Source organism: Cololabis saira, chromosome 19 (assembly GCF_033807715.1).
Source record: "Cololabis saira isolate AMF1-May2022 chromosome 19, fColSai1.1, whole genome shotgun sequence".
Lineage (NCBI taxonomy): Eukaryota > Metazoa > Chordata > Actinopteri > Beloniformes > Belonidae > Cololabis > Cololabis saira.
In genome coordinates, this window is record NC_084605.1 from 37,564,703 (window position 1) to 37,587,767 (window position 23,065).

Here is a 23,065-nt window from a genome sequence, read left to right on the forward strand (position 1 = left end):
CCAATTTTATTACAACTAAAATTGATGATTACATCTCTATAAATCAAAATGATATGGAACCAATTTCATCTTCACTGCTGTGGGAATCATTAAAAGCATATTTGCGGGGACAAATTATCTCCTTCTCTGCTCACTTGAATAAGTCCCGGAAAGCCAAATTACAAGAACTCTCTATTAAGATCACAAAATTGGACCAACAACTTGCTACTTGCCCCTCTCCCAGTTTTCTTAAGCAACGTGTCGATTTACAGACTGAATTTGATCTCCTTACCACTAATGACGCAGAGCGACTTCTCTTACGATCACGCTCCGTATATTATGAACATGGAGACAAGGCAAGTCGGCTCATGGCTCATCAGCTACGTCGCCAGGCAGCCTCACGTATGATCCTTCAGATAAAAGATTCATCAGGCTCATTGCATCAGGATCCCACCGCCATTAATTCTGTCTTTCACTCATTTTATTCCTCTTTATATACGTCTGAATCTCCATCTGGCTCCACTGAATTGAATTCATTCTTAGATAGCCTCAACTTTCCTGTTATAGGCTCCGATGCTGCTAAAAATCTTGACTCGCCATTAACGGTAGAAGAAATTAATCTCGCTGTGAGAAGTATGCAAAATAACAAAGCTCCTGGCCCTGATGGATTTCCAGTGGAATTTTTTAAGAAATTTCAGGATAAATTGTCCCCTTTATTGCATGCTGTTTATAAGGAATCACTGGAACATGGCACTCTCCCTCCCACTTTAAGGCAAGCCTCCATAAGTCTCCTCTTAAAAAAAGATAAGGATCCAACTCTCTGCGGCTCATACAGACCTCTTTCGTTAATAAATGTAGATGCTAAGATCCTTGCTAAAGCCTTGGCTTATCGCTTGGAGAACATTGTGCCAACTATTGTCTCAAATGAACAGACAGGATTTGTTAAGGGGCGACAGTTATTCTTTAATGTGCGGACACTTTTAAATATTATTCACTCTAAAACTATCACCACAACACCTGAAGTCGTAATCTCAGTCGATGCTGAAAAGGCATTTGATAGGATTGAATGGGACTATTTATTTACTGTACTGAAGAAGTTTGGGCTGGGGAATGGGTTCATTTCTTTGATTCGTCTCCTTTACACGTCTCCACAAGCAAGCGTTTCCACTAATGGCATTCAGTCCAATTTTTTTACTCTAGCCCGTGGCACCAGACAGGGGTGTCCCCTCTCTCCCCTATTATTCGCACTAGCTATAGAGCCCCTGTCAATCTTTCTGAGGTCCTCCCCCACTTTTACTGGGATCTCCCGATTGGGAACAGAATATAAGCTGTCACTTTACGCTGATGACTTACTGTTATATGTCTCGGATCCTGTCCTCTCCATTCCTTCAATTTTATCTGCTTTCCAGAGATTCGGGTCTTTCTCAGGCTATAAAGTGAACGTATCTAAAAGTGAATGCTATCCCATTAATGACTCAGCAACACAGCTCGTACAGTCAGATATCCCTTTTAAGATTAGTCCTTCCGGCTTTAGGTATCTTGGGATCAACGTAACCAGAACGTTAAGCTCTCTTTTTTCTGCTAATCTCTCACCTTTAATGTCTACAATTAAATCTGACCTCCATAGATGGAAAAGCTTACCTCTTTCATTAATTGGAAGAATTAACGCAGTTAAAATGAATATTTTGCCCAAATTTCTATTTCTGTTCCATTGTCTTCCACTTTTCTTACCAAAACACTTTTTTAAAATAATTGATCAAACTATTTCTGACTTCTTATGGTGTGGGAAGGCTCCTAGAATCCGCAAATCCACACTTCAGAGATGTAAATTCAATGGCGGACTGGCACTTCCCAATTTCCAACTGTATTATTGGGCAGCACATATTCAAAAAATTTCATTTTGGTTCAAATCGGTGAATATGCCATGGTGTAAATTGGAGGCACAGTCATGCATTTCATCCTCTTTACCTGCTCTACTTACCTCATCTATTCCATCCAACCTCTCTGTCTTTACAAATAATCAAGTGGTTCACTCCACACTTAAAATTTGGTATCAATTTAGGAAACACTTCAAATTTAAGTCAGCATCTACTTTAGCTCCATTACTGAACAATCATTTATTTCGACCTCCGCTTACAGATTCAACCTTTCTCATATGGCATAATAAGGGCCTGAAAAGTTTTGGAGATCTTTACAAGGATGGTATCTTTCGCAGCTTTGCAGATCTCTCAGGTGAATTTAATCTCCCGCCTTCTCATCTCTTTCGATACTTTCAGATTAGACACTGCGCTAAAGCTTTGTTTCCAGTTTTTCCATCCTCTCCGCCGACTCTACAGTGGGAGGGGCTTTTAAACCATGATCCACTTCAAAAATCACTGATCTCTAAGGTTTACGATGACCTTCTGTCTTTCGATCTCTCTCCAGTTATTAAAGTTAGGGCTGCCTGGGAAGATGAACTGGATCTAAATTTGGAGGATGACTGGTGGGACGCTGCTCTTAAAAAAATTTACACAAGTTCATCCTGCGCTCGTCTTACACTTATACAGTTTAAAGTACTGTTTAGAGTCCACTTTTCTAAAGCTCGACTCTCACAGATCTATCCCAGTGTCACTGACAAATGCGACAAATGTCATGCCTCGTCCTGCAATTTAACCCATATGTTTTACTCTTGCCCACTACTTTCTCGCTTTTGGTCGAATTATTTTGACACCATGTCAAAAATACTCTCGGTGAATATAAAAGTCTCCCCCCATGTTGCCATATTCGGGCTCCCAGAGGACCATGGCCGGTTTACTTCAAACCAAAAAGACATTTTGGCTTTTACTTCCTTACTGGCAAGACGCCACCTTCTTCTCCACTGGAAGTCGACTAAGGCTCCTTCTAGTACCCAGTGGCTCAACGACACCATGTTTTTTCTGAAGCTGGAAAAGATTAAATATTCACTGAAGGGTAGTTGCAACAAATTTTATAATAAGTGGCTTCCCTTTCTTACATTCTTCCACTCTCTCCAGTCCCTGCCTCCTGATTGACGGATCCCCCCCCTCCCTCTCTTCTCTCATTCCTTTCTTTCTTCCTCCTTTTTATTTATCTTTTTATTTACTTTTCTTTTGTTTTTGGGTTTTTTTTTCTTTTTTTTCCCCCCCCTTTTTATTCTATTTTTTTAATTCATACTGTTTAGCTTAAATACTTAAATATTACTTGTATATAAGAATATAATAATTTTCGTGTATTTGTCATTGTTTTGTGTGGATTTTTTGTTCTGTTCCTAATTCCAAAAAAAAAAAAAAGGAGGTAGACTGTATATCTTTTTTTTGTTTATTCCTGTTCAACTGTGCCTTACCCCCTAATAAAAATATCAAAACAAAAAAAAAAGTAAATTTCTTTATAAATTTGGTGCTTGCAAATGTCTAACTTTTCTATGATCACATTTTTCAGATATGTGAATCATTTAAAAACTTGATGTGCACTTTTAGCAATCTCAGTGGGGAAATGAGGCTTTTCTTCACACGCAACACAATGTTCTACCGGAGTTTATGCTCTCAAAAATACTTTTACTGGGGGTAAACTACATACTGACCCTTGATGAGAATGGTGTATGTCAGGTTATGGACACTCAAAACTCCAACTTTATTTTAATTAACATTTATAGAATCATCTATCTCCAGTCCAGGAGTTCCCGGCCCCCCCTGGTCCCTGTAGACGGCCTGGCCAGGCCAAAGTACCCCGGGGGACCTGAGGTCTCTGTGGGTCCCCCTGGGGGTCTGGGTCCGCCTGGGGCACCTGGGGGGTCCGTTTCCCAGGCCGGGGTCCAGTCCAGGAGGTCCCGGCCCCCCCTGGTCCCTGTAGACGGCCTGGGCAAGCCCAAGTACCCCCAGGGACCTGAGGTCTCTGTGGGGGAACCAGGGGGACCCAGATCCCCCCTGGGGGATCTGGGTCCCCCTGGGGATCTGGGTCCCCCTGGGGATCTGGGTCCCCCTGGGGCAGAGGTGGAAAAAGTACAAAAATATTGTACTTAAGTAAAAGTACAAATTTTCTGCTTGAAAATTACTTAAGTAAAAGTAAAAAGTACCCATTAAAAACATTACTTAAGTAAAAGTATAAAAGTACCTCAACTTAAATATAATAATGTACCAAAAGTACATGGTGTAAAATGTACTTAAGTATAAAAGTACAAAGTACAAAGTACAAATTACAATGAAAAGGATTGCAAAGAAATGAAGAATCCAAGAATTAGCTTACAACTCTAAATAATGGTGATATTATTCTGACCCCTTTAGCGTTTGTTTCCATTACCCCATTTTAATTTCTCCCTTTGCTCATCACTGCTGCTGTTCCCCATTGGCCCCGCTGACAGGTCCACCCCCAGCCTGTAGTATGCAGTGACAACATTAAGCAACCCCAGCTGATGAGACTTTTGAACTTTTAAATGCCAAAACCACCTTAGAAGGGTGGAATCAAAGAATGGTGTGCATGGACACGCGTCGGCTGCCGCTCAAGGCTGATTTATGGTTCCGCGCAGTGCCGATCCTGGCTCCCAGGGGGCCCTAAGCAGGAATCGTGGCCGCCGGCTTCACCGGCGGCCACGGCGATTTGGGCCGATTTGGACTGATTTTGGCCAGTGTTTTTGCAGGGTTTCTCTCACCACATGCTCTGCCTCACCATCACTCACATCTGACTCACTTGTATCTGGCTGTGGCTGTTTTGTGGCTTTAGTCACAAACTTAAGCATAGCTCCTGGAAATTATAGATACAAAAAGAGAGCGACAAACAAACAATAAGATGAACTGTTATAAATCCACACACACACACACACACACACACACACACACACACACACACACACACACACACACACACACACACACACACACACACACGCACACACACACACACACACACACACACACACACACACACGGCATAGTAACAGAATGCAAGCTAATTTTATGCAAATTTGAAATTTATAATATAATATATAATAATATATAATATTATTATATATATATATATTATATTATTATATATTAGCTAGGTTAATCCAAGTATAAAAATATCCGCCTAGGATAAAAACTGTATATGGCCCACTGGGATAGGTACCCCGAGGCTCTGGTCATAGTCATACAGATACAACTAACAAAGTTACAGCAAAACGACAAAAAATCATGCTGTAGATTGTGCATGACTTTCTTGTGTACAACACTGGCAAGTTCACCACAACAATGGGGAATTCCACCCATTTTCATTCATACCTCCATGGTGTCCCCCCACAGATTGGAGGTATGTCACTGTTTTATTATTATTTCCACAATTCAACTTCCAAAGTTCCACACCACCACACAACATCATTCTCTAAGCCAATATCTACCGTATATTAATTACATGATGACATAGTAAAATATAAAAAAATTGTGGAATTCCTCTTTAAAAACAAAAACACGACATTGACGTTACTAGTCTGCAACACTGCAAGTTGCATGGAAGTCACGTTGGCTGGTTACCTGACTGTTGTTGACGCAGCTCATCATTCCGTTGCTTCTTTTTCTTTTTTTCGCACCCTGAAGGATATATCCTTTTCATTTTGCAGTCTGCAGTGTTGGTGTTACTGTTACTACTGTAACTCTGAACTAGGTTTTCTTTTTAGCGCCGGCTCGGTCGCCGGCTCGTAAACATAAACAAACAGCTGCTGGCTGCTGCACCGTGCACGCATGAGATTGAACGTCAAGTTACGTTTTTGGATTCACAACGCACCACTGCGCAAATACCGTAGCAGCAGCTGTGGCGAGGGGTCTGTCTGTAGTACTCAGATAGTGGGAGGACGTTCTTTGCCTAAACTCCGCAAATTCGCTCAGGCAATTGGGGGCCCCTGGCCGTCGGGGGCCTTACGCAATGTGCGTACTCTGCGTATAGGAAGGGGCGGGGCTGGTTCCGCGTTACACCAACGCAGGGCCCGTACCCTACGCGGAACCATAATTCAGGCTTCAGTCCTCATCGGCATAGACATCATATAGAACACTATGTGTATATATGTTCTATATGATGTCTATGCTCATCGGTACTCGACGCGACGGCGGTTCCTCCGGGCTTCCGGCCCGCCTCTGCGGCGCAACTCTCCCGGGAGCTGCGGCTCCTTCTCGGTATATTCACACGCCCCCCTTCCTTCCCGTCCGCCTTATGGTTCTGCGTTAAATCGACGCACACCTTACGCCGTAGGCTACGGCGTAGGGTGTGCGTCGCCGCGTACCCTACGCCGTAGCTCTGCGCCGGTGTAACGCGGAACCATAAATCAGACCCCGCTGTGCTGTTCTTTAATTTGTAGCGAGTAACGACGTGTCCAATTTTAAATATAGCGGATTAAAAGTACGATTTTTTCCTTGAAAATGTAATGAAGTAAAAGTAAAAGTACAGAAAAATGAAAGCATCAATAAAAGTACAAAGTCTCAAAAATCTTACTTAAGTACAATAACGAAGTACTTGTACTTCGTTACTTTACACCACTGGAAATTACTGTGTGCATATTACGGTTGTTTGTTCATTTGGTGGCGCCGTTTCGTCAGTTACTCACGTTTTTAAACACCGGGATCACCTTCCGGTCTAATTGCACATGGCTTAAAGAGGGTCCCGCCATCTTGAAATACCACAGAGGCCCCGCCATCTTTAAATACCACAGCCATCTTTGGCAGCCATGTTTGAACTGTAGATGTCCGTTGATATCATGGTATTGCTTTGACTTCTTTTTCATTCCATGCATTTAAGTTTCATTTTTATTGATTGTTGTTTTTCTTGTTAGTTAATGGTTTTTTGTTTATCGTAGTGTGCCATCAGGATTTATTTGGGTGTTGCGTTTACCATCTTTTTGATACCCATATGTAAATAAATTCTGATTGATTTTTAATGAGTGGTTTGTGTTGTTTCATACAATTTTGGTCACAATGATTGTTTTGACAGAGTCAGCGCTCGAACTGCACGCCTTCAATTGTTATTCTGTAAGTGATAGTAAGATTTACTGTTCTGCAGAATAATCCTAATCTCTGAGACTGATTTTCTGCTGTTAAAAGTTATCATTTCCCTGGATTAAGGCCCAGGGTGGTGCCCCATACGAGAATTATTATCATTTTGATAAATAGTCGACTTTATTAATTATTAATAATTCTTGAAAAAAATATTAATAACCTTCGATAACTGGACAGCCAAGCTAACCTGTGTTGCACAACACAAATTAATGTTATTTTTGGACAAATGCAAGAATCCACTGTGTTCATTCGTGCACCATGTAAGTTGAAAAACACATTTTGAATTTAATCTTGAAATGGGAAGTATGAACATATTTACATATTTAAAGCAGACACTAAGAGTTAAAAGAATGTGTAAATTTGTATTAGTTAAACTAGCTAAGGATAGTTCTAGTTTTGATTATGTTTGATATTTTTTTGTTTTAACATGTAGCATTAAGTTAAAACAATGAGTGATTGAAACTTTTATTGTGCTGATAATGTGTAATGACTTTTTGTTATAACTCACAGTATCAAGTTGAGACAGCAAGTGGTTAAAAGTTAAATCAACTTTGATAACTTAAAAAACAATGTTGAGACAACTAGAATGTTGTAGTACAATCAACTTCATTAACTTAAGTTACTGAGTTGAAACAAATGTAAAACTTAAGTTATGCTAACTTGCATTCTTAAGGCAGCAGGTGGACTTTCGGATTTCAAGTTTAACTGACTTGAAATGTTTTACGGTGTACTTCTGATCTATATCCGACCTTAGCAAAGCCGTTATGACAGTTTTCCTCAGTTTTAAAGTAGGAAGGCTGATCCAGCACAGCATTGTGATGAAAACATGCAAAGGATGAGTTTGACCTGAGGTTGAATGATTCAGGGCAAAATCATGAATCAGCCACCTTTCTTTGATGCTGGAGGAATACAAATAATTATTAAAAAAAGGAATAAAGAAACACTTCTGTTTTTATCTGCTGATGTTGTGGTCATCACTGACATTTCTGTTAAGTCACAGCTGCCCACAACAGCACACGTTTCATCATCTGATTCATTATCTGATAAGTCATGAAAAAAACACAACCCAACAACAGGTTTCCTTAGAAACATCCGTGTGTCAACATCAAAACACATTTGAACAAGGTAGGCTGTGACTGGAAACTCCCTTCCTAGAGTTTAACCCAGGGGTCGGCAACCCAAAATGTTTTAGAGCCATATTGGACCAAAAACACAAAAAACAAATATGTCTGGAGCCGCAAAAAATTAAAAGCCTATGCCTTAGAATGAAGGCTGCGTGCATGCTGCATGTTTCTATATTAGTTACTGGGGGAAGATTTTTTTTTTTCATTATGCACTTCGAGAAAAAAGTTGAAATGTTGAGAAAAAAGTTGAAATGTCGAGGAAATAGTCAAAATTTTGTGAACAAAATCAAAATGTTGAGAAAAAAGTGGAAATGTCGAGAGAAAAGTCAAAATTTAAAAAAAAAAAAAAATCGAAATGTTGAGATTAAAAAAGGAAAAAAGGAGAAAAAAAGGTGAAACATTTTTGAAAAAGCTCCAGGGAGCCACTAGGGCGGCTATATCTATCTATCTATCTATCTATCTGTCTATCTATCTATCTATCTATCTATCCATCCATATGTTTATATCATATATTAATTCATATATGTGAATTGTTTATTTTTACGTAGATATGGTTAAGTCTAAATACTTTACATTCATGCATATACTGTATATATATAGCTACCTATACTAGTGTGCCAACCATTAATTGTGATATAATACACAACACACAATATCTAAAGAGATGATATGTGGGACGATTATATATTCAAATAGATGTTTATGCACTGGTCTTTGAAAACAGCACAATTTTTTAGCTCTTCACATATTAATGTGTATATATACTAGTTGACTGCATGTATACCACTTTATATTGGTACTAAAATATGTATGGTGCAGTTAAAGATACATGTATTGTACAGTATATGTCATTTTTATGTAATTGATATAAATACTGGCCCTCCTTCTGTATCAATAACAGCGTTTTTTCCATGAGTGTGATTCAACACGGACAAGAACTACTATCCTTCCTGAAAAGGTTTCATTTCCCTGTGACACCAACTTAAACGACATGTTTACAATTCCATGGCCGACACTTTTAAGCGCTGGCCTTCTAACAAATGTAGAAACTATATTTAGGTATATCCTCTCTTAAAATATGCAGGAAATGTAACTTCCCTTTTGAGGCCCTGACTGACACCTGTGTGCGGAGTAAGCAGCCCGTCAGCTTTAGACAGCGGAGCTGCAGCAGACTCCAGGGGCCATGGATGAGTGGAGAACATGAACACAATTAGCTTTCCAGCCATTTCAGTTTCAAAGAAAAGAAAAGAAGTTCATTCCAGGTTACATTCTATCCTCTAAACTTACAGGGAATTTCTGCAGGAAACCAGACCAAATGTTGATATTAGCAAAGACAGCAGTTCGACCCATGAGCTGGGAATTAATATTATTTTCAGAACAAGCCCTTTCAATTCAAGCTGTAGGGGGTAAAAGAAATACATAAATACAGACACTGTAAAGCACAAAGACATGTTTTATTGTTCAAAAGGTCACAGGCTCTTGACTCACAAGGCAGCAGAGAAGTTTAACCGAGTCATACAGGAAACTGAGTGTTAGATATCAGGTCCTCTTCTTCTGTCGAGTTTAAAGACAGACCATCATGAACACACCGAGAGTCTTGTAAACAGTTTTACAAAAATGCACCTTGTGTTCCCAGAGACTGGATTTTTAAACAAGTTCTGAAACGTAAGTCTTCTTTACTGTGGTGCAAACTTCGGCTTATATAATCAAATGTTAGTTTCATTAACACAGCCAACATTCTTGACCAGCCAAGTCAGTACAATGAATTATTTCCTTTGTAAAAGTTCCTGTGGTATCCTTCTTGCAGCGTTGAGGACATCTGTGATGTTGACTTTATCTCCAAACTCCATCTCTCTGTGTTCCAGAAGTATTCCCTACAAAACAAAACAAACACTTTACATGTCCAAATCTGAGTTTTATTTATTGTTGGAGTTTATGCTTCCCAATTTGTAAATTGTTCCACCTGCTCTCCTCGGCCGATGACGAAGACACCGCCAAGAACGAATCCCTCTCCCAAAACGTTTCCCATGAAGCCTTTCCTGAAGGCCCTCAGGCCGCTCAGCCACACCCCGACGCGCAGGAACCCCAGAAACCCCATCCGTCGCTCACGAGGCCCATAAAAGCCCCTCTGCAAACACACCAAACTGAAGTCAGTCATGCAGACCCAGTACTGGAGTTGAGGGGGGATGAGGGGGGATGAGGGGGGATGAGGGGGGATGGCATCCCCCCCTGAAATAAAAACGGTCCAAATCATCCCCCCCTGAAATAAAAACGGTCCAAATCATCCCCCCTGAAATAAAAACGGTCCAAATAATCCCCCCTGAAATAAAAACGGTCCAAATCATCCCCCCTGTAAAACTGCCATCCCCCCTTTCCATCCCTTATGTCATTTCATCAATGAATGTGGTTTTACTGCTATTTCAACATTTAGAGTCATCACCAGAAAAATAACTTATTTGACAATTTTCACTTGAAATAAGTAGAAAAATCTGCCAGTGGGACAAGATTTCTCTTCTCATTACAATCAAAAAAAATCTTGTTCCACTGGCAGATTTCTGTACTTATTTCAAGTGAAAATCTACTTGAAACAGGTGAAAATTGTTGTTTTTTCCAGTGATGAGTCTTGTTTTAAGTGTAATGAGATTTTTTTTTACTAAAATGAGACATTTTAACTAGAAATAAGACAAATATTCTTGTTAAGATTGTGAGTTTTTGCAGTGATCCATGTTACTTATCCTGTGAAGGACAGAGTCATATTGATAAGTTCAGAAAAGTGTTTTTTATTGTTGTGTTTTGATGTATTTGATGTAAGCCCAGTGGATATTTAAAGCTTACAGAAGGCTGCATTTAACTGCTGCTATGTCATTCCTGCAGTATTTCTGCAGGTGTTTTGGTCACTGCTATTATTTGTAATATATTATATTATTTGTAATCAGCACAAATGATCTGTCCCCATATGATAAAATCCACCATCCCCCCTGATTTTGTTTTACAACTCCAGTACTGTGCAGACCTAAACTGATTCTTCACAGACACTGAATGACTTCAGTGTCTGAGACTGAAGCGTAAAATTTATTTTTTAACTTACTTTTGGGGCAACGTGGCCTAAGAAAGAGTCAATTCATTACAGGAAAATATGTTTTAAATAAAAGTTCACCTTTTCATCCAGGAAAATCTCCCCCTTGAAGTGTGGCCTGAAGTTGAGGACCTCGGTGCCGACGTCCTCCTTCACCACGGCGTACAGGGGGACGCCCAGCCGGTCCAGCTGGGGCTTCAGAGAGGACAGCTCTGCAGCCTCCTGCAGCAGGAAACCAAGGAAAGTCAAGTCTCCCACTTACTTCTTCAAGTGGGACGTTTTATATGCAATGCTGTTCTCAGTCCTTAAGGTTTTATGTTCTGGCCTATACAGTATTGTTACATTTGCCATTTCTGACATGTAAAGTTACATTTTAGATGGAGCACTGTCAGTTAGATACAGGACTGTCTCAGAAAATTAGAATATTGTGATAAAGTTCTTTATTTTCTGTAATGCAATTAAAAAAAACAAAAATGTCATACATTCTGGACTCATTACAAATCAACAGAAATATTGCAAGCCTTTTATTATTTTAACATTGCTGATTATGGTTTACAGTTTAAGATTAAGATTCCCAGAATATTCTAATTTTTTGAGATAGGATATTTGAGTTTTCTTAATCTGTAAGCCATGATCAGCAATATTAAAATAATAAAAGGCTTGCAATATTTCAGTTGATTTGTAATGAATCCAGAATGAATGACATTTTTGCATTACAGAAAATAAAGGACTTTATCACAATATTCATATTTTCTGAGACAGTCCTGTATATTAATTCTTACTCGAGCCACGTATAGTCTGCAGCTGAACACTGCTGAAGGTAGCATTTATCAGTCAAGAGTCCAGCTCAAAGGTGGATTTTGAGTCAAGGACTCATCATTATCAACAGGAGATGGAAAGTAGCCCACGATTTCAGGCTTGTGACACTATAGTGTTTGAGGAGATGCAACATTAATAAAGTGATCCATGTTCATTTGTAAGCACATCAAGACGGTCACTGTGAAGCACTCAAATCATGTCTGATATGCATCTGTGTGATCAAATAAGGGTTCTGACTAATTTACAACCTAATAGTTCACTTAAAAATACATATTACAGAATAAGACACCCCAAAGAGGTAGAAACAACCCTGACTTTATTTAGTGCTGCATCACTTTCCACTCAAAGTAAATTAGACTTTGACCTTATTTGGGGACCCTTTTTGGATTTTTTGCCTTTATTGGACTAATGATCTGAATCATCGACTATATTAATGAATGTGTTGACACAGGACTTGATTATTTAATTTATTATTAATTTTTGTTCCAGTATTGATAGACATATGTCAAATAATTTTGAATGATGTAATCTATTGACCATATGAGGGAGGGAAGGGGAGAGGGTGTGCTGTTGTTTTTTATTTTTATTATTATTATTATTATTATTATTATTATTATTATGGTTTAATTAATGTTATGAAAAGTTAAAAAAAGGGGGGAAAATATTGATAATTATATTGTTATTGTAAATCTTATTTCTTTCTTTTTTTTTTTTTAAGCCCTCAATAAAGACATCTATACAAAAAAAAAAAAGTAAATGATTCCATCAAAACGTCACCTCTCTGCACAGGAATCACCCAGGACGCCGCACTGCCATGATGACAGCTCCAGACCTTTCCCAGAGAGACTTGGCTTTAAAAGATTTCATTTCTGAGGAAAGAAACGGGGTGAGAGGGCGAGAGTTGCGCAAGAGATTAAATGCATCACAAGGTCCATTTGCACAATGGCTCTTTTCAACACTTGCTGTACGCACACACTCACTAATAAACACTTGTATTATTATGGGGCCAGCTGGGATTTACCTCCAGTCATCGTTTTGAGCTCCGTCTCCTCCAGGTGTGTCATCGTGGCTTTGAGCGGCTGCGTGAGAAACGGATCCGTGAAGAAGTTGAGCACGGCCGTGATCAGGCCGCCCAGGGCGGCCACGGCGTCCCCCGGGAGTCCCATCAGCACCTCTGGTTCCTCTGGTGTCTGACCCGCAACTCTCTGCTCAGCAGCTGCTCAGCAGCCCCCACCGCGCAGCCGCAGACCAGCCCTCTCCCGGACCAGACCATGTATGGAGCCAAATCAGGGCCAAAAGTTTTGCTAATTTGAAAATAAAATTTGAACCTGAAATTTTTTTTTTACAGTTTCAGTTTTATTTTTTTCAGTATCAGATCTTTTTTTCAGTTTCAAATCTTTTTATTTCAGTTTCAAATCTTTTTTTCAGTTTCAAATCTTTTTTTTTCAGTTTCACGTCTTTTTTTTTCAGTTTCACATCTTTTTTTTTCAGTTTCACTTCTTTTTTTTTCAGTTACAAATTTTTTTTTCAGGTTCAGACTTTTGGCCCGGATCTGGCGTGGGGGGCGTGGCATCAACTGAGAGGGGCGTGGCATCATGAGTGACAGCAGAACAGAGAAGGTTGGGGACGTTCCTCACTCATGTTGCCTTCAGGAAACGTAGGTTGCAGAAGTTATCAGTAGAAGTATGAATCAACACTGTATATACACCATATTCACGTGATTGGCAATGGAAATAACTGATATTAGTGACACATTTCTGTTTGAAAGGCTGTTTTAGACCGTACTTGGCACCAATCGCAGTATAAAAGCAATAAACTATGCCAGACTGTACAGTTCAACAGCCACACTTTAAAGTTTGACATTTCCCACTTCTACATACTACCAAGTACGGTCTAAAACAGCTTTTTAAACAGAAATGTGTCACTAGTATCCGTTTTTTCCACTGCAAATCACGTGAATACGGTGTATATACAGTGTTGATTCATTCTTCTACTGATAACTTCTGAAACCTACGATTCCTGAAGGCAACATGAGTGAGGAACGTCCCCCGCCTTCTCTGTTCTGCTGTCACTCATGATGCCACGCCCCTCTCAGTTGATGCCACGCCCCCCACGCCAGATCCGGGCCAAAAGTCTGAACCTGAAAAAAAAATTTGTAACTGAAAAAAAAAGAAGTGAAACTGAAAAAAAAAGATGTGAAACTGAAAAAAAAGACGTGAAACTGAAAAAAAAAGATTTGAAACTGAAAAAAAGATTTGAAACTGAAATAAAAAGATTTGAAACTGAAAAAAAGATCTGATACTGAAAAAAATAAAACTGAAACTGTAAAAAAAAAATTTCAGGTTCAAATTTTATTTTCAAATTAGCAAAACTTTTGGCCCTGATTTGGCTCCATAACCATGGACCAGACCCGCTGGTCTGAGAGAGAGAGAGAAAAGTTAAGATTTGATTTATGGCTCCGCGTTAAATCGACGGCGTACCCTACGGCGTAGGGTCTGCGTTGGTGTAACGCAGAACCATAAATCATCCTTCACGCAGCAAATCTGCTCTTCCAGTTCAAAGGTCTCCGTGACTGGAAAGTGCCGCGTCACAACAGGCCTGTTGCAGCCTTTCCTTACAAAACTATTCACACTCTTTGAATAACAATTCACAATGCCAGTCTTCTATCTCTTTCTCTTTTTTTAATATCGACTAAAACTCCTTTAATCTCACTCAGCTATGACTTTAACACACTTTAATGAGTAGCCTAGACTCCAGCACTAAGGGTTTTTAATTCAATTCAATTTTATTTTATTTATATAGCGTCTAATACAACAGATGTCTCTAGGTGCTTTCCAGAGACCCAGAACATGAACATGAACATAAACCCCCGAGCAATTATATAACCAATGGCAGGTAAAAACTCCCCTAGTGGGAGAAAAACCTTAAGCCAAACAGTGGCAAGAAAAACTCCTCTTTAGGAGGAAGAAACCTGGACCAGGACCTGGATCATAAGGAGAAACCTGGACCAGGACCTGGATCATAAGGGGGGAAGAAACCTGGACCTGGACCAGGACCATAAGGGGGGTAGAAACCTGGACCAGGACCAGGATCATAAGGGGGGTAGAAACCTGGGCCAGGACCAGGATCATAAGGGGGGTAGAAACCTGGGCCAGGACCAGGATCATAAGGGGAGACCCTTATGATTAGTAGAATTTTAGAGTAGGATGCCTTAGTTCATTTTAAATGAACCCTTGTTATTAGGCTCACTTGAGATTAGAAATAGCCAAAAGCAAAGACACAGACTGAAGTTGCAAACAAAGGATTTAATGAGTAACTCAATCCAGGTGTTGTGAATTGTTTTATTATTAGGGATTTAAACGGATAATTCCTGTTTACTTAGAGCTGTTAAATGTTAAAATGTTGTTAGAAGTTAAAATGTGTAAGATGCACTATTTACATTATTTACAGTTTATTTACATTTAGTATTTACAGTAAAGTGAACATGAACGTTAAATGGATTGTACTGAAAATACGCTATTTCCGGTTTTGCTTTTATGTTGAAGTCTACAGGAAATGGTCTACGTGTGTTAACCATGGATGTATTATAGAAACTGGATCGGAGACTAAAAATGGCCGCCCATTCATTTCAATGCATTCTGCTCAGGCCCCCAGTCTCGCGCTCAGCAGGCACGCCGATTTTTTCCAGTGGTCAGCCGCGGTACTGCAACAAAAAATCCCATGGGGCCCAGAAAGCTTTTTTCCCATAGACCGCAATAGTAAAAGAGAAGCCTCTAAAACTGTTCACAGGACACCTCCAGCTGTAATCACCGGCAATTACTAATCTTTGTATTCTATATTTTTAAGTCATGGACTTTATATCCGTCAAAAATGTTTTATAACGGCCAGAAAAGTCAAAGAAAAGTCTCTTTCTGGGCGTGACGTCACGGCTTTGTCCGTGCACTCGCAAAGCGCGGTCATGTGTGTGTCTCGGGAACGAGCATGGCTGAAACTAAGCCGTTCGGCGGAATAATCACTCAGAAAAGTGGAAAACACGGCTCAAAGGTGTGTTTTTGTTTGGTCACATCGATTTAGTTTAACTTTATGATAGTTAAAGTCTGTTATTAGTCTCTTGTCAGCTTTCGTTTTTAACCCTCTGATGCACAACATGGGTCAAAAGTGACCCGACTGAGATTTTATGTTCTTTATATTTGTAATGGATAAGTTTTATCTTTTGGTCTTCCAGGTATTCCTCTGCAGAGCATGCGTTTCATGCGCCGGCATAGGAAGGTCAACCTACATCTGGAGCTGCTGATCCAGTTTTACTCTGCACTTGCCTGATTGTCTGGTTTGGTTCAGCCACCAAACAGGACAGACACAGTGTATGTATGTGTATGTATATGTATATATATATATATATATATATATATATACACACACACATGTATGTATGTATGTATGTATATATATACACACACACACTTGTGTGACTTGTGTAATTTATTTGCTTTGTTTTTGTTTGTTCTTCCCCCCCAAGTTCTACGCTTACAGTGTTGGGGGTAACGCGTTACAAAAGTAACGCAATTACAGTAATGTATTACTATTTGCTGTAACGCAGTAATATAACGCATTACTAATAAATTTTCGGTAATATTTTACTCGTTACAATCTAAGTAACGCGCGTTACAACGCATTTTAACCCGTTTAGCTGTTGTTTTTTAAAGAATTCACCAACACCGCGTCCGCGAGTTGGGAACGCGGCGCGGCGGAACGTAGCGCCGCTGGACACTGTTTGTGTGGGGACTGTTCAGGGAGCAGAGCCGGCAGGGAAAAGTCAACAGTGCGGCGTGTCCGCGTGTAACTTAAATCTACCATGGTCTCAGCGTTAGGGCTTGGCCAAGTGAGGCTTTATGAATATATGGGCTTTATACATTTATTAAATATATATGAGCGCGGAGTCGGCGAGGAGCTGCACGAGCCGGGCTCACAGTCAGTCGCGCTGTGAGAGCGGATTTATGGTTCCGCGTTAAATCGACGCAGAGCTTTCGCCGTAGGGTACGCAGTAGTTCGCGTAACCCACGGCGTATGGCCTGCGTTGGTGTAACGCGGAACCATAAATCAGCCTTAAACCACACCTGCAGCCCATCAGGAGGAGAGGTTAAAACAGCTGCGAGTTGTTGATTTCTGGTTCGTTTTGTTAACTCTGAGAGCTTTATTGGTTTGTTTGTTAGCTTGCTGGTGTTTTTTTTCTCTCTGGGAGTTATTTATGAAGAAGTTCTGAGTTCCGTGTGAGCAGTATTCGAGTTGAGGGGGGATGAGGGGTGATGTGATGGCACCCCCCCCGAAATAAAAACGGTCCAAATTACCCCCCCCCCTGAAATAAAAACAGTCCAAATCATCTCTCCTGAAATAAAAACGGTCCAAATCATCCCCCCTGAAATAAAAACAGTCCAAATCATCTCCCCTGAAATAAAAACGGTCCAAATCATCCCCCCTAAAATAAAAACAGTCCAAATCATCCCCCCTAAAATAAAAACGGTCCAAATCATCCCCCCCTGAAATAAAAACGGTCCAAATCATCCCCCTAAAATAAAAACGGTCCAAATCATCCCCCCTAAAATAAAAACGGTCCAAATCATCCCCCCTAAAATAAAAACGGTCCAAATCATCTCCCCTGAAATAAAAACGGTCCAAATCATCCCCCCTGAAATAAAAACAGTCCAAATCATCCCCCCCCTGAAATAAAAACGGTCCAAATCATCCCCCCTGAAATAAAAACGGTCCAAATCATCCCTGAAATAAAAACGGTCCAAATCCCCCCCCCTGTAAAACTGCCATCCCTCCTTTCCATCCCTTATGTCATTTCATCAATGAATGTGGTTTTACTGCTATTTCAACATTTAGAGTCATCACCAGAAAAATAACACCAGAAAAATAACTTATTTGACAATTTTCACCTGTTTCACGTAAATTTTCACTTGAAATAAGTAGAAAAATCTGCCAGTGGGACAAGATTTATCTTTTTTTGCTATTTTGTTGAAAGTAACTCAAAAGTAATACACAAGTAGTGTAACGCATTACAATTCAGATATAGTAATATTGTAATGTAACTAATTACTTTCAAATGACAGTAACTAGTAATATATAATGTATTATATTTTGGATGTAACTTGCCCAACACTGTACGCTTAACCCATAACCCATTGTATTTGCTTAATACAAATCTGATATTTGCTGTATTTGTATCTGTATTTGCTTAATACAAATACAAAAATGTATTTAAATGAAAGAAATACTCATCAAGGAGTTGTTTGTGTTGATATTTAAAAGAATGACTAGATATGCTTTTAAGAAACACTTGCAAGCGGTCTCTTAATTTTTTTTTCCATGACAAAAGACATTGGGTTTATAATAAAACCTCAGTAAACGAGGGGGAGCTGCTCTGATCAGTGTTGAGCAGCAGCTGAGCAGGAGACCCTCTGTCATTCATAGAGCTGGAGCTGCGCGCTATGGCACAGAGCTCAGGTGGGACGCTCAGGTCACACTCGGTCTAAACGCCCTGACCAGGGGGATCACATACGGAGTGAAGGCAGCGGTGACCACTCTCAGAATCAGAATAAGAACTGTTTTTATTGCCAAGAGCAGTAAAGGTCAGTTTACAGCACAAGGAACTTGTCTTGATGTAAGGTGCAAACATAAAGGTACCGGTAAAAAAAATACTTTAAAGAGAAGTATAAAAATAGAATTAAGAATTAAAATAAAATACCTCCCCCCCGCATAAATACACATAAAATAATAGAACAAAGAGGCTAAGTTATCGTGAAAAATGTTGTAGTGCGGTGACTGCCAATAGATTTGGGGTTATTTAGGGGGAGCTGGGCCATTGTTCAACAGGCTGACTGCAGAGGGGAAGACAGACACTACTTGTGGCGTGAAGTCCTGGGCCCTCATTTATCAACCATGCGTATGCACAGATCTGTGCGTAAAGCGTGCGTACGAGCATTCCCACGCAAAGTATGGTATTTATCAACATGTATCTGTGCGCAGAAACACGTGTAAATATACGCACAGCTCCGACCATGCGTACACACAAAACCTAGTGGTAGAACAGTGAAACTACAAAAAGAACCCATTAAAAGAGTCTCAAACTTTACATGTGAAGTTTGAGATCGCTGAACTGTGACTGAACGGGGAACATGTGCACATGTTCCCCGTTTCCTCCAATTTCTCCATAAGTAATTCAGACATTTTGAATAATTGGTGTGAAAAGCTATAAAAGACAGCTTTGGCAGGACGACCTGAAAAGAAAATACAAGTACCATGGCTTATCTTGCACTGTTGGAGGATTTAGAGACCGTGCGCTCCGCAAAAACACGCTCCGCAGAGAGCGCTTTTTCAAAAAGCGCACTGATCTGTTGATCAGTGAGAGCACGGAGCGGCTTCTCAGCAGGTACCGCTTCCCCAAAAAAGTTCTGATGGATCTATGCTGTGATTTACAACTCCATCCCAGTCACATCCAGCTCCTGCGGGATGTTTGTCCACCGGAACATTTCAGAGAGAGATTGGAGACATGCGGCATTTCGCAGCAAAATCATGCCGGCAGTGTTGGATGCAATAATTTCTCTGGCCCTAATTTACACCCAGTTTCCATACACACATCACCAACAAGCCCAAATTAAACGAGGATTTCACGCCATCGCCGGATTCCCAAACATAATTGGAGCTATAGATTGCACCCACATTGCCATAAAAGCACCATCACACAATGAATTTAGTTACGTGAACATGAAAGGATTTCATTCAATCAATGCACAAATAATCTGCGATGCAACTATGTCTCTGTTGCCCGTCGTTGCCCGGTGGCCTGGAGGAACGCAACACTCCTTTTATTCTGCAGAACAGCTCGGTTGTTTGCACCTGTTTGCAGAGATGGGAGGCTACAGCCGATCACCCGCTCAGCAGAGTGAAAGCATGCTGCAGTTTGGTTTTGTCTCTGGCTGTAGCTGCAGCACACACACCACACTGTCAACACATTGCATTGCCAATTTGCACCAAACAGAAATGTTTAATAGCAAGAATAATAATGGTTTGTCATTCTTGTACTTAAACATTTCCGTTGTAGCCAACGGTGTATGGTTTGTGAAAATAAGATATCAGGCAGGAATAACACTTAATGTGAGCCCAGAAGCTGTAAAAGAATCAGAGAAAATGCAAAGTTAATTACGCCTAACATTCGGACTGCACGATCATTAATAGACAAAAAGATTTACCCAAAGGTATATAGATAAATAGCATATGACAGCTTGTGTTATTGTGGGGAATCCCATGTGTTTTTTTGTTTTTATAAAGATGACTCGTTTTATCCTTACTCAAAAAAAAATTAAACTCCACAAATTAACCACATTTAAACATAATATTTGACATATTTAAACATAATACTTGACAAAACTTGTAATACAAAATATATTTGTCTTAATGTAAGTAATAAACTTGGGAAGTTTCATGGTGATACCTGCTATTTACATTTTTACCCTATTTTAGCCTATTAACCTGGGGTGTCTCATCTTAAATAAAAATGACTCGTTTTATCTTTAATTAAAAAAAACACACAAATGAACCATGTATAGTCTATAACCATGACTTTGAGAACAGCATCGGTTGATTTGCCCTATAAATCCCTAATTTCATTGTGTACATACATCTATCATTACCGGTCTGAAGGACTCATGAGCGCGCAGCGCTTGTCCAGAGCGCGCAGCGCTCGTTCACATTGCCCCGGGGCATGATGGGAGGCCCCAGAGCATCATGGGAGGTGACTCAACTGCGCATGCTCTATGGGCCCGTGTACCAGGAAGTAAACCAGGAAGTCAGAAATTTTTTCGGCGGATGCGCTGGGTGAGCAAACTCCATTGAAATGAATGGGCGGCCATTTTCGATCCTGTATCCAGTTATATAATACATCCATGATTCTGCTCAGCCAGCGCATAAGCCGAAAAAATCTCTGACTTCCGGGTTTACTTCCGCATACAGCGGCCCATAGAGCATGCGCAGTTGAGTCACCTCCCATGATGCTCTGGGGCCTCCCATCATGCCCCGGGGCAATGACGCGAGTATTAATATAATATGTATTAATATAATATCTTAATTAATGTATATTATTACATGTATAGCATTACATATATTATTAATGTATTAATATAATATAATTATATAATATATATTAATATAAAACATCCGTGGAATGCACGGACACGGCTGTGACGTCAGCCGTGACGTCACGCCCAGAAAGAGACTTTTCTTTTACTTTTCTGGCCGTTATAAAACATTTTTGACGGATATAAAGTCCATGACTTAAAAATATAGAATACAAAGATTAGTAATTGCCGGGGATTACAGCTGGAGGTGTCCTGTGAACAGTTTTAGAGGCTTCTCTTTTACTATTGCGGTCTATGGGAAAAAAGCTTTCTGGGCCGCATGGGATTTTTGGTTGCAGTACCGCGGTTGGCCACTGGAAAAAATCGGCGCGCCTTCTGACTGCCAGACCCGGGGGCTGGTGTTAACCCTTAGCTTTAGACTCTGACAGCTGAGGATGTCGGAGAAAGATCGGTTTTCTCCCGTTTTTTTTGTAAGCAACTTGTTTTGAGGAGAATAAATGTCCGATTTTAAAGCCACACGTTCTGGTCATTTAGAAGAAGCTTCTGCTCCACAACACCAGGGGAGGTGGACGGAGCGGTGGAGCGGGGAGACACTGGCTTGACTGGAGGGAGCCTGGAACATAAGGAAAGAACAGTTAGGACCAAAAATAGCAGATCTACAAAACCTCACACCCCAGAGCCTAAACTTTCTGCTGCAGGTACTTGCCACAGTAGTCAACGTCTAAGCGCCGGGTGTCGTCTCTCAGCAGCTTATGTAGGCAGCCCTTGATTGTGATGGTGGAGCAGCTGTGGCTGATTGGAATCAGCCACAGCTGTGCTGGCTGCTGGCTGAGGGGCTCGTGGTGGCACAACACTTGTAGTGTCTGGATGACCTCACATTCACTGCTGAATCACATTTAATGTCTAACATGTGGATTTAAAACACTGTAAAAGCTTCAGAAGCCAGCAGGGCCCCAGTGTGAAACCTACATTTGTGAAAGAACTTTTTGAAGAAGAGTTTTTGAATATAAGTTTCTTGGAGTATTAATCGACCATAAATTAAACTGGAAATTCCACATTAATCATGTCAAAAAGAAAATGTCCAAAACAATTGCAATAGTTTATAGATCCAAAGAACTTTTAAATAAAAAAATCACATTGGCCCGGTTTCCCAGATCAGTTAAGTAGCTCTTAACAGCGAAAGACTTCTTTCACAGGCTCCTTAAGATGGTTTGAAAGAAGTCTTTCGCTGTTAAGAACTACTTAACTGATCTGGGAAACCGGGCCATTACCTGCTATATTGTTCCCTTATAGTCCCATACATGACATATTGTGTGGAAGTGTGGGGAAACACCTATAAAACCAATCTCATGCCCATATTTTTACTACAAAAAAGAGTAGTACGTATAATTATGGGAGCAGAGTACCTGGCGCCAACCAATGCTTTATTTATTCATTTAAATACATTAAAATTCTGGGATATAGTTAACCTTCAAACCTTATTGTTTATATATAAAGCACATCATAATCTCCTCCCAAGATGTTCTCAGAGGCCGTTCCAAATCCACAAGAGTAAATATGAACTAAGGAACACAGGTATGTTTAAGAAGGCATGGGGAAGAACCAAAAGTAAAGAAAACTGTGTTTCCGTGAAAGGTGTCAAATTGTGGAATTGCTGTGATAAGGTGGGATAGGCTCCAGCAGACCCCCGTGACCCCGCAAGGGATAAAGCGGGTAAGATAATGAATGAATGAATGAATGAATGCTGTGATAAGGATTTAAGAATGTGTACCTCAATTTCTGTTTTCAAAAAAATGTTTAAATATAAAACGATAAACAGTTATAAAGAAATCTGTTAATTATGTTGGTATAGCCTATTATAGATTAACATGAAAATAGCACCACTATATACCCCTTTTTGCATTATTGGTTTTACTATTTTTA

The 23,065-nt window shown here is 40.1% G+C and overlaps 1 pseudogene; it reads right to left on the reverse strand.

Moving 5' to 3' along the window:
* Positions 1 to 9,548: 9,548 nt before the first annotated feature.
* LOC133419129 (peroxiredoxin-like 2A) lies at positions 9,549 to 22,445 on the reverse strand (annotated as a pseudogene).
* Between the last annotated feature and the right edge of the window lie 620 nt (positions 22,446 to 23,065).